The sequence below is a fragment of the Malaclemys terrapin genome, chromosome 4 (genome assembly GCF_027887155.1).
Source record: "Malaclemys terrapin pileata isolate rMalTer1 chromosome 4, rMalTer1.hap1, whole genome shotgun sequence".
Taxonomy (NCBI): domain Eukaryota; kingdom Metazoa; phylum Chordata; order Testudines; family Emydidae; genus Malaclemys; species Malaclemys terrapin.
The window spans coordinates 107,307,660-107,318,521 of record NC_071508.1 but is presented as its reverse complement, the minus strand read 5'-3'; the positions used below and the strand labels follow the sequence as shown (position 1 = coordinate 107,318,521).

Genomic DNA, 10,862 nt, shown 5'->3' with positions numbered 1-10,862 from the left:
GCTCAGAGACCAGTGATGGGCATGGTATAAAAAAAACTACATAGATACAACATAATTGCAAAGTATAATTATTACAAGGGCAAATGAAAAGAACTTAAAAGGACAAATCAGAAAAATTACAGTGGAACCATGCTATTCAGGAAGTAATGATGTATGCCGTGCTGCAGAGTTGAACATGTGAACAAATATAATTTACCTATCAATGAGATAGTATTTCCTTATAATAAATGAAATTACTTCACCGTATAAGGAAGTTATGCTACTAAACAAATCACTGCCAAGTTAAAAAAGCATTTGTTAATTTCTTATTTCTCCAAAGCATCATCAAAAGCACTTAATTTAATGTGAGAAATCACATTAAATAAACATATTCACTAACTGAGATGAGGCGTGTATATGTCTTTTTGTAGGGACTTGTCTGCACTTGAAATTTGTTCTGGGCTAACCTGAATTATTTTGCATTAAAGTGACTTGTATAAAAAAAACTAATTATTTTTGCTGCAAATCATCTGCCATTTTAACACACGTTCTTAAACTCACTTTGGGAGTGGGTTTGCTGAGATTTGGGATGAGTTTACCTGTAACAAAGTCAGTGTGGATGCATCCCAATCCCAAAATAACTGTTGTGTATCTGCCAAGTCCTTTCCTGGTATACTCACATTGTTTTGTTGGAGTGCCCTGTACCTGTGCACCGTATGCTATTCCAGGAGCACCCTGACTGCTGTACACAGCAGGTGCTATCTTTTATGACTCCAGCTCACAGGGAGTTCACATACTGTGTTACATCCTCTTGATTATTGATAGGTCATGCATCATACTTCTGCATAGACCCATGCTGAGATCCTGGACTTCACTGCCCGCTACTGAGAGGCGAATATACAGGCCCACCTGAATGGCAGTCACTTAGCACAAGTCTCTAAGCAGGTATCACTACAAGTGCAGGACAGGGCACACAAATGGGACCCAAGCCAGTGCTGCAATAAGGCAAAGGAGCTCTGTCTGGGCTATAAGAATTTTAAGGACAACAGGACAGATGAAGGAACATGCATGGTCTCCAGCTACTGTGTTTGCTGGAGATCCCGCCACTCAACCACTAAATTGTGTGAACTCACTGACTGATCCTGAAATCCAGATTCTCATCTGACTCCAGGGCAGACACAGATGTGGAAACCCAGGACAAACCTGGTGGTAGGGTTGGTCTACCCTCTCTCTGCCTCCTGGTCTACCAACCCCATCACCAGTTGCTCAAAATGGTGGCCATGCCAGAGAATGTACCAATGTTCCACTCCGCCTTGATGCTTACTGCTCTCTCTTCTGCCCGGTTGACCCACCATCATCTGCACCAGCCCTAGGGGCACCACTTGGGCAAACAGTAGCATGGCATCTCTTCCTGGTTTGCCCATTGCCTTTTTTAAATCAGAATCCTTCTCTATTTGGGGGACACAGTTCAGGGTAACAGCCTCCAAAGTAAGGACAGCTTGCACCAGTTCACAGGCAACGAGTAACCTGCCTCTGCTGCACACTCTAGCTAGCCATCTTCCCCGAACACCACAGGCCATCTGGCACCTGTTAGCCCTTTTCCCAAGTTGCCACAACAACCACAGCCACACTCCTCTACCACAGGCCCAGGGGTTCTAGACAACTGGGGAAGATGATGACACAAATGCAGCAGCTGAGGATAATGGCGAGGCAAACACCTCTCCTGACCTTGAAAGCCCAAACTTGTCTGCACACAACTGGTTTAACTTTAAATGGCTTTTAGCTTTGCACAGTATTATGCATGTTCAAGAACATTTTACTGTTCAAAACATTGAACTGGGTGTGTTCATTGTTATTTATTAAGAAACCATTGAAAAGGTCTTTATATTCATGGTTTGAGTCCTGCATAATTCATTGAAATGCCCAGCTTCACTGTCATAAAATCCACACATGCACTATACTAAAAGCCACCCATTAAGTGTGTTAAAATCCTTCCACTAATACATATGAAGATATGTGCAGTCATCATGATTACAGCCTTACGTGAAAATATGTGGAAGTTCACAAATGGCCTCTAGACTCAAAGAAGGAGCACAGTGCAGCCCTGACTCTATACTCCTAAGTAGTTGCAGCATTTTGTGGACGTGTCCTCTCTAGCTGTTCAAAATGTTCAGCAAGTCTGCTCACCTCCGTCTCCTACCCTTCAGCCTGGCTGTCTCCCTTGCTCTCACAAATGTGAGAAACAGAGCAAGCAATTATCATAAGAGGCAGATAGCTCTCAACAGCCTCCAGCCTCAGCCTTCTCCATCTACCTTTCAATCTTCCAATTGCATATTTCACCGTCATTCTGGAACTACTCAAGGTATAGATAAACAGCTCCATTCTTCTGCCCAAGTGTCCAGTAAAAGGCTTCATAAGCCGCAGGAGTGGAGGGGTAAGCTGGGTCACCCAGAATGACAGGAGAAATGGCAACACCATCCATGTCCATAATGACTATTGGAGCCAAAGTACTGTTTGTCATTGTCCAGAGTTTCCAAAGGGAACTGGCATCATGGGCCTTTCCAGATTACCTCATGTTAATACTGGTGAATCTTCCTTGGTGATCAGCCAGGCTTTACAGCACAATGAATCAATTACTCCTTTCTGTGGGTGAGCTCCAAGGCCTGCTGGGGAGGGGGTGGAAGGGAGCAAAGAAGAGGCTCATAGGTCCCATCAATGGCTCCAGTACAATTCAGGAACCCCAACCATGCAAACCCATTAATTACTTCCTGTGCATTGTCCAGACTTATGGCTACTTTGCCAGTAGTGCACACCTCCATGACAACAGCTCTGACAGCTCCAACACTAAACTGGTTAGCTACTGACTGGTAGCAATCAGGGAGGTGAGCTTCTGGATGGTGATGGCCACATGTTTCTCCACATGGAGGGAAGGTCTCACGAAGGTCTTCCACCACTGCAGCTGCAACGATTTCTAGGAAAGTGGCTTTCTCCTGTCCCACCAGTCAGGGCTAGTTGGCTAAGCCCAAAAGCTGTGGTCTCATAGATGACAGCTATAATAGGCCAGGGGAGGCTAAGTCTCCCCTGCAGTGCAGCCGCTGACCTGTCGCCTTTGAGAGTGTGGAAGCCTGGACCATGGTGGCCCTGACCTGCACTCCGCCCCGAGGCCCCTTCCTGCTTTGTCTCACCCATGCTCCACCTCTTCCTGTCCCTGCTCCTCCCCTCTTCCCTCAAGATGCCACCACCCGTCGCTTGCTGTGGAGGAGAGGAGGGACTCAGTGAGTGGCAGGCAGTAGGGGTCTCGGGGAGGGTGGAGATGCGGTGGGTGGGAGTTCTGGGGGAGGCGGGAGGGTGAAGGAGAGGAGGGACACGGTGAGTGGCAGGGGTCTTGAGGGACGGGCTGGAGGAGAGGAGAGATACGGCAAGCAGCCAGCAGTGGGGGTGTCGGGGAAGGGGGCTGGAGCAATTTGGCAGGCGTGGGGTCTTAGGGGTGGAGGAGAGGAAGGACATTGTGGGCAGTGGGGGCCTCAGAGGAGGAGATGTGGAGAGACTCAGCAAGTGACGGGTGGGGGGGCCTTTGGGAGAAGGGGTGAAGAAAGGGAGGAACTCGGCAAGTGGTGGGGGTGTCAGGGGTGTGTGGAACAACTCAGCGAGCGATGGGTGAGGGAGCCAAGCATGAGCAGGGCCTGGGGCAGAGTGGGGGTGGAGTGTGGGCAGGGCCTCAGGGGAGGAGGCTGAGTGGGCGTGGGGCCTTGGGACAGAGCAGGGGGTGGGCCATGGTCCAGGTGAGCTTCTGGTGCTCAGGCCAGTCTCCCCAAATGCCAGGGCCATGCGCTGCCCATGTGCGGTCCATCAAGTAAAGCTGCTCTAGGAAAAGATCTAGGAGAAGCATCTGCTCGATTTCAGCCTCCTCTTCCTTCTCAGGCACCCTAATTTCCCTGGTTCTGAAGTCATTGCATTAATTTAGATATGCTTGCAGCAGGCTGCTTATATTCATCACCAGGAGGATTGCAGCACTTCCCATTTTTTCCTCCATGCTGCCTGGCAGCACTTTGAAAATGGGGCTGGGGGCCTCATAAAAAACTGATGGGATGAAAGAAGAGGACTCAAAGGAATTATTTAGTTTGGCCCCAAGTTCCAGAATTCCATCGCTTTCTGGTAGGTATTCCACAATGCACAGCATGAAAAATCCCCAAATGCATACAACACGGCAGTGGAGCAATGCACCCTGGGATGTTCAACCAGAATGCTGAGCATTTCTTTCAGAACATCACAGTGCTGTGTGGCCACAATGATACAAAGCAAAAGTGCCTTAATCCCTGGATAACAATGTGGATTGGACACACTGCTTATGAAACAATTGTTGTGGATCACTTGATGCTGATACATGAAACCCACAACAAATTTCAAGTGTAGACATGTCCTACGATAGGTGTCTGGCATGTCATTTGTTTGCAGCTGTCATGTACCTGCTGTTAATGCACTGAAATTCGGGGCAGTTCTTTAGAATGGTGTCTGATAACATAATTTGATCAGTCTATCAAGAAAAGAAGAAACTCATAATCGGCTGCAGTTCAGCTATATAACGGGGTGACTTTTGAGGATGGCAAAAGTTAAAGATAGAGTATGCCCTTGACTCCTGTGCTTTGAGGTGGCATCAACATTCTGGCTGCCTTCCATGCAGGTGTGCAAGGTGGCAGGAAGGACTCCCCCCACACTCTCGCCTCCCTTACACACCTATGCAGGAGTAGCCAAAATCTGGCCCTCAGTTTGGAGAGCCAGACTGAGTGAACAGGGGATGTCTCCAGTATGGCAACCCTTGTATTCAGAACTGTTATTATGGTACATGCTGTGCTCTTACTGAGACACAAAGAACAGGGTTTCTGAGCAGAAAATCATGGCTGTGGCTTTTTAGGTCTTTGTTATCACCACCTTTGTCCCTTTCCCCTGTGGCCGCCTCATCACATTTCCTGAAAACAGACATAAGAAAATCACAACCCTACACAGAGCCAAAAAGCTGTCCCATGGGCTAACGATTAGCGTTTGCATTATCATGTTATGCAAGATTATGGACTCTGGGTAGCATTAAGATCTGTGCAATGTTTCATTTCTGACTGTCAGTTTCATGCTAAGCTTTTTATGTCCTACTTACAGGACTCCAGGAAAAGGGCTTGCTATTAGATCCTTAAGTACATCATCTGTTCTGTTTTGGCAGAATAATTCTGCTTCTCCTCCTCCCTTGTCACCCCTCCCTTTCCCTTTAGCCCCTGCCATTGCTTCTCTTTGGACACACTATTGAAACCTTCCCATGCACTTCATCAGCTCCTCTCTCTCCTCTCAGGTGCTCACCAATTTTTTTAAAGACAGAATTAATTGCATCTGGCACTTTGGTCCCCTCCCCATCCTCCTTTGACTATGTCAGTCAGTTACTGACTCTGAAGTTGCTTTGCTTCAATGCACCTCATATTCCTCCTTAATTTGGACCCCGATCTTCTTGTCTCCTTCCTTCATTTCCTCACTCATTCTCATTCAGACTTTTAAGCCTCCACCTTCATGAATGTGTTACATTTTTTTGTCCTTAGAGAGACCTTCCCTCATCCCCACTTTCCTCTCTAGCTGACATCTTTCACCACCCCGTCATCTTTCGTCTTCTTGATCATACTGGTCTGCTTCTTGGTGCCAAGACTTTATACTTTGCCAACTTTCTCCTAGATCCCCTCCAACTGGCTTCTGCTCCCTTCACACCACTGAAATTGTCTTCACTAAAGTCATTGAGGACTGCATCCTTCCCAATTCTTAGGGTCCCTGCTCTGTATTCTCTGATCCATTGGAGACTCTGAGTGAGCTCACTCACAATGTGATTCATAAAGCTACCTCTTTGCCAAAAAGCTTCTCCCATGCTGCCTAATCTTGCAACTCTGCCTGTTTCTCGGATATCTACTCCTGAATATTCCATTATTTCCTTAAACCTAATGCAGCTAATACTGAACTTCCTATTTCCTCCTATGCCGGCTCCTCTCTCCGTGAACTCAATTCCCTGTGTCAGCCGCCTTGTCTCTCCTACTCTCAACACTGGGATCATCTTCAACTCCTTCTCTCCCTGCCTATAACCTGCCCAGGTATTTATACTACGACAGCTGAATACCTTCACTGTGGTATAAGGAAAACCAACAATGCACAAGGGTTTCATGAGGGAGACTGGAGGCCAGAGCCAGTTTTGTACCACTCTGGTTCTAAAGGGGTTTCCTTTCACTTGCACCAAAGTAAATCAGGAGTCACACCACTTAATTCAAAGCGGTTACAGATGTGCAAAATTGGAGGCAAATCTACTGTGGCTAGGGCTGTGAATTGGCATCACAGTTCAATTCTTGGCTCTGCCCCTGATGGCTACCTTGGGCAGCTAGCCCATCCTGCCACTCACGCTGCTGTGGCTACACTTCATTTTTAGCATGCTAGCTGACTAGGAACTAACGTGAGTATGTCTCCTGGAGCTGGGAATCACACCCCCAGCTCCAAGTGTAGACATTCCCTATGTGTCATACAGGGCCTAGCATGATGCAGACCTACCTTAGCTGGGGCCTCTAGGCACTACTTAAATGCTGATGATAATAATAATCAGGCCTGTTGACTTCAATGGAGCTACTCGCTGTTGGGATTTTCACTCTTTACGCAACAAATGGAATATCAAAGAACCACAAAAACACACTGTGGTCCAAATAACTGTTTACTATCTACAGTAGACACCACTGAATAGCAACCTAGATAACAACAACTCTCAGTTAATAGAAGCATTTTGTCTGGAGCCAATACTGTCAAACTTAGTGTAATGTTAATTCCTCCAGATGTGGGCAACAGGCATGCCGGCTATTTGTAAAAGCCGCAGCTGTGCCTGCAAGCAGGTTTGTGGGGCTGCAGCCAGGGAAGGAAGTGCTGGGACGTGCCTTCCCTGACTGTAGCCCCAAACTTGTCTGTGGCCAGTGCTCGGCACATCCCAGTGCCTCCTTTGCTGGCTGCAACCCCCCTAAATCAACCTGAAGCTGGTGCTCCGCAGACCCCAGTACTTCCTTCTCAGGCTGCAGCCAGGGAAGGAAGCTCTGGGACTGCACAATACATCTCCTTGAGCTCTCTGGGCTACATCCGGCCCTGCCATAGGGTGGGGGTGGGGGGAGTAGTGCTGGACTCGACACATCAAAGTCCTTCCTTCCCTGGCTGCAGCCCCGTAAACTCACCTCTGGCTGGGGCTTTCCATTGGCAGAGGGCACTGGGATGATTTGAGCCCAGGCCTCTGGTTCCAGGGCAGGACACAGCCTGGAAATTGCAGGGAGAAGTACTGTGCAGCTCCGCACAAGTAGCATATCCCCCTCCCCATTGCTGCCCGGCCTGAAGTCTATCCTGGGGCCCAGGATTGGCATGATCTGGCACTTCCATCCCTGACTGTAGGCCAGCAAACCTGCTTTCCACTTATTGGTAACTTTTTGCTGTCCACCAAGCGGCTGCTAGAAAGCAGAATCTACTGTATACACAACATGCAATGCCTCCCGACACATATACACTGATGCTTTGCAGGGTTGATGGCTTCTGGAGCGTAGAGAGCTCACAGTCTATTTAAAGGGATGCCACCCACTTCCTGTACTTATGTAAGTGAGATCAGCATCAGAGGCTAGATGCCTCAAGGGAATCAGCAATGAATGGGCAAGGACACTGATTTTGGAGGCTGAGTGGTGAGCAAATATTTTCTGTGCTCTCTATTAATTAATATTTTTTATTGCTTTGTATTGTGGTCGTGCCTAGAGCCCCAGTCAGGGACCAGGGCCCCATCATGCTAGGTGTTGTATTTAAACAAAACAATACTTCTGAAGACACTTCAATTGTGTATTAATTCACATTACATGTTTGGCCCTTTCTGGTGTGAAAAACAGTGGGAAGGAGGAACACTGTTGTAGAGGGTCCCAGTGGTGGGGAGAGAGCAGGAGGAGTATCCTCTCTGAGTGAAATCTGATCCAGGCAAGGAAAAAAAACACTTTGTAAGTGTGAGCCCAGGCTAAAAATCAGCCCTGGCAGGGGTTGTGTAGGATGCAGGGAGAGAGAATGAGGCAGGAAAGCCCCCATCATCTCCTTCAGCTCAAAAGGCATTCAAGGTGTGAACTGATACCCTATTGTCGGCTTAACCCAGATATTCAGGAAACAGTCCCCAGCTAATCTCTCTTACAACACTGACTTGTGTGAATTCTCGCCTACTCCCCTCTCTACATTCACATCAGAGCTTAGATGGGCCCATTTAAGTGCTGACACATTTATCAAGAAAGAGCAGTATAAGAAACAAACCACCCACTCCAGGCTGAACGGAAAAGCCCCTGTTCTGGCTTTGCCTTGGTTTGTCTCCCTTCCCCTGGCCCTACCACCACTCACATTTTCCCAGGACTGTTTCCTTCCCCACATTTTCCAAACAGGACTTTCCAGTCAAGCTGTCTCTACTGGAAGGAGGTTGGGGTTTTCCCCACTCAGCCATGATTGGGATTTTTCCATTTTATTTCCCAGTGTAGACAGCCCAGCAGCAATTGCAACATGGTCCATTCATTACATCTCTAGCTAACAGGCACATGACTTCTTTGTTTAGGTACTGCCATAAGATTCTGCATACAGTCTACACTAAACAGCAGATGTAATTGACATGTTGGTACAAGCCAGGAGCCACCAGAGGCTGGTGTGACCCAGGGCTCCTACCAGTGCAGCTGACCCACTGATATCACTAGTGGGAATTTCCTGATAAAATTCCTAGTGGGCGTGGTGTGCTGTTAAGAGATCAGCCCTGAAGCTTTGACAAGAACCCTCCCATAGGCTTCGGGGGGGGGGGGGGGGGGACACACAGAATCCAGATGGGGCTCCCATTTTGCTGACTACTCATTGTATTACTGGCTGATTCTGCTAAATGTGGCACTAAGAATGGATGTGTAGAGCTAAAATGCTACATGAACATGCAGCCACCTTCACAGCACATCTGCAAATGAGGTTTCAGAGTTATCCATTATGTACAGCTTATTGAGGCAAAACCAAAGGAAGAGAATTGGCTTGGGGTGGAAGCAACCACTGGAGCCCATAACATCTTGCCTTAACTACCATGTTCTAGAGCAGGGGTGGCCAAACTACAGCTCGGAAGCTGCGTGCGGCTATTTTACAGTTACAGTGCAGCTGGTGAAACCCCCCCTCCCCCATTCTCTGCTTACCAGACTGGGAGGGTGAGAGGAGCTCAGGCGGGGCTAGTGGCTTCTGCCAGAGACAACTGGTGCCTGCTGAGAAGGGGGGGTGGGGGACAATTTAAAGATTTGCCTTCCCCAATAGCCTGAGTCACACATCTCCCAGGCATGCCCCCTCTTTTATTCTCAGCAGCCCCTCCCTGCAGCTCCCAGGTGTTACTCCAGTGGAGAGGCAGCAGCAAATAGCAGACCTGCAGGGAGGCGCAAAAGCTTTAGCTCAGCGGGAAGTGGCAGCAGCTATCCCTGCAGCTCCCAGCTGTTTGAGGCTTCCTCTCACCACAGCCACAGCTCCCAGCTTGCTGACTCCAGCAGTAAGGTTGCCAAATTTCTACTTGCACAAAACCGAACACCCCTGCTCTGCCCCTTCTCTGAGTCCCCTCCCATGTCCCGCCCCTTCTCTGGGACCCCACCCCTGCTTACTCCATCCCCCGCCCCCTGTTGCTCCCTCTCCCCACCCTCACTCACTGGCTCATTTTCACCTGGCAGATTCAGGAGTTTGGGGTGTGGGAGGGGGTGAGGGCTCCAGGGTCGGGCCAGAAATGAGGTGTTCAGAATGCAGGAGGGGGCTCCAGGCTGAGGCAGTGGGCTGGGATGCAGGAAGGGGAAGGGATCCAGCTGGGGATGTGGGGTCTGGGATGGGGCCAGGGATGAGGAGTTTGGGGTGTAAGAGGGGGCTCCAGGCTGGGGGTTGGAGCTGAGGGGTTCAGAGTATGGGAGGAGGCTCTGGGCTGAGGCAGGGGATTGGGGTGTGGGAGGGAGTATGGGCTCCACCCGTCACCTCTGGCTTCTGATCAGCAGAAGGGGAGGGGTCTCAGGGCTTCAGCGCTGCAGAGCACACCTGCTGGGGCTCGGGGCCTCAACAGGAGCAGGGCTGAAGCCCCAAGACAGGGCAGGCACCTCCCACAAGGTTGAAGGCCCTATCCCTACCATCCCGCTGTGGCTCTGAAGCCTTGAGCCCTAGCAGGCCACACCCTCTGGCAGTGGCAGATTACCCACTGGGCCGACGGGGCCCATGCCCAGGGACCCCAGCCAACTGTGGGGAGCCCCCAGAAAAAGTCCACCGCCCAGCAGTGGAGCCCGGAGCCCCGGCTACCGGGCAGGAGGGTGGGGCGGGGAAAGCCCTCATGCTCCAATCCCGCTCCCCAGCAGCGGCAAGGGAAGCTCCAGGGCTCCCCAAACCTGTCCCCAACAGAAGCTGCAGGGCAGCAGGGTAAGCCTCCAGCACCCTGACCCCATCCCCGGCAGAAGGCTTCTGCAGTCATGCTTTATTATTATTACTTATTTGCACCTGCTGCCCCCAACATAAAGCGAGATACAGACCCTGCCTCAAAGAGCTGATGAGTTTTACTCAAGAAGCTGTGTTGTTCAGTTATACAGTATGTGAGGTACTGTACTGGAAAATGGCAATATTCCCTGCAGTTTTTCAGTGTTCCTGATAAAGGGATCCTGAACCTTTCACTGCCAAGGTCTGAATATATCTCCAATTGGTAGGGACTGGAAGTCAGAATCATCTGATGGCTGTGCAGGGATATACAGTATGTGAAAGCAATGGCTGGTTTCATTCCAATTCTTCCTGGCCAATGGGTGTTCATTCAAATATACGTCAAGGCTGATAGTCATATTTGGTTTTTG

At 49.4% G+C, this 10,862-nt stretch overlaps 1 long non-coding RNA gene across 1 annotated transcript in view; it reads left to right on the top strand.

The window, feature by feature from the left end:
- Positions 1–7,662: 7,662 nt before the first annotated feature.
- LOC128837152 (uncharacterized) overlaps positions 7,663–10,862 on the top strand; it is a 29,185-nt gene continuing 25,985 nt past the window's right edge. The window contains exon 1 of the long non-coding RNA XR_008444904.1: positions 7,663–7,697. This is a non-coding gene — a long non-coding RNA (uncharacterized LOC128837152). The remainder of the gene's footprint in view (positions 7,698–10,862) is intronic.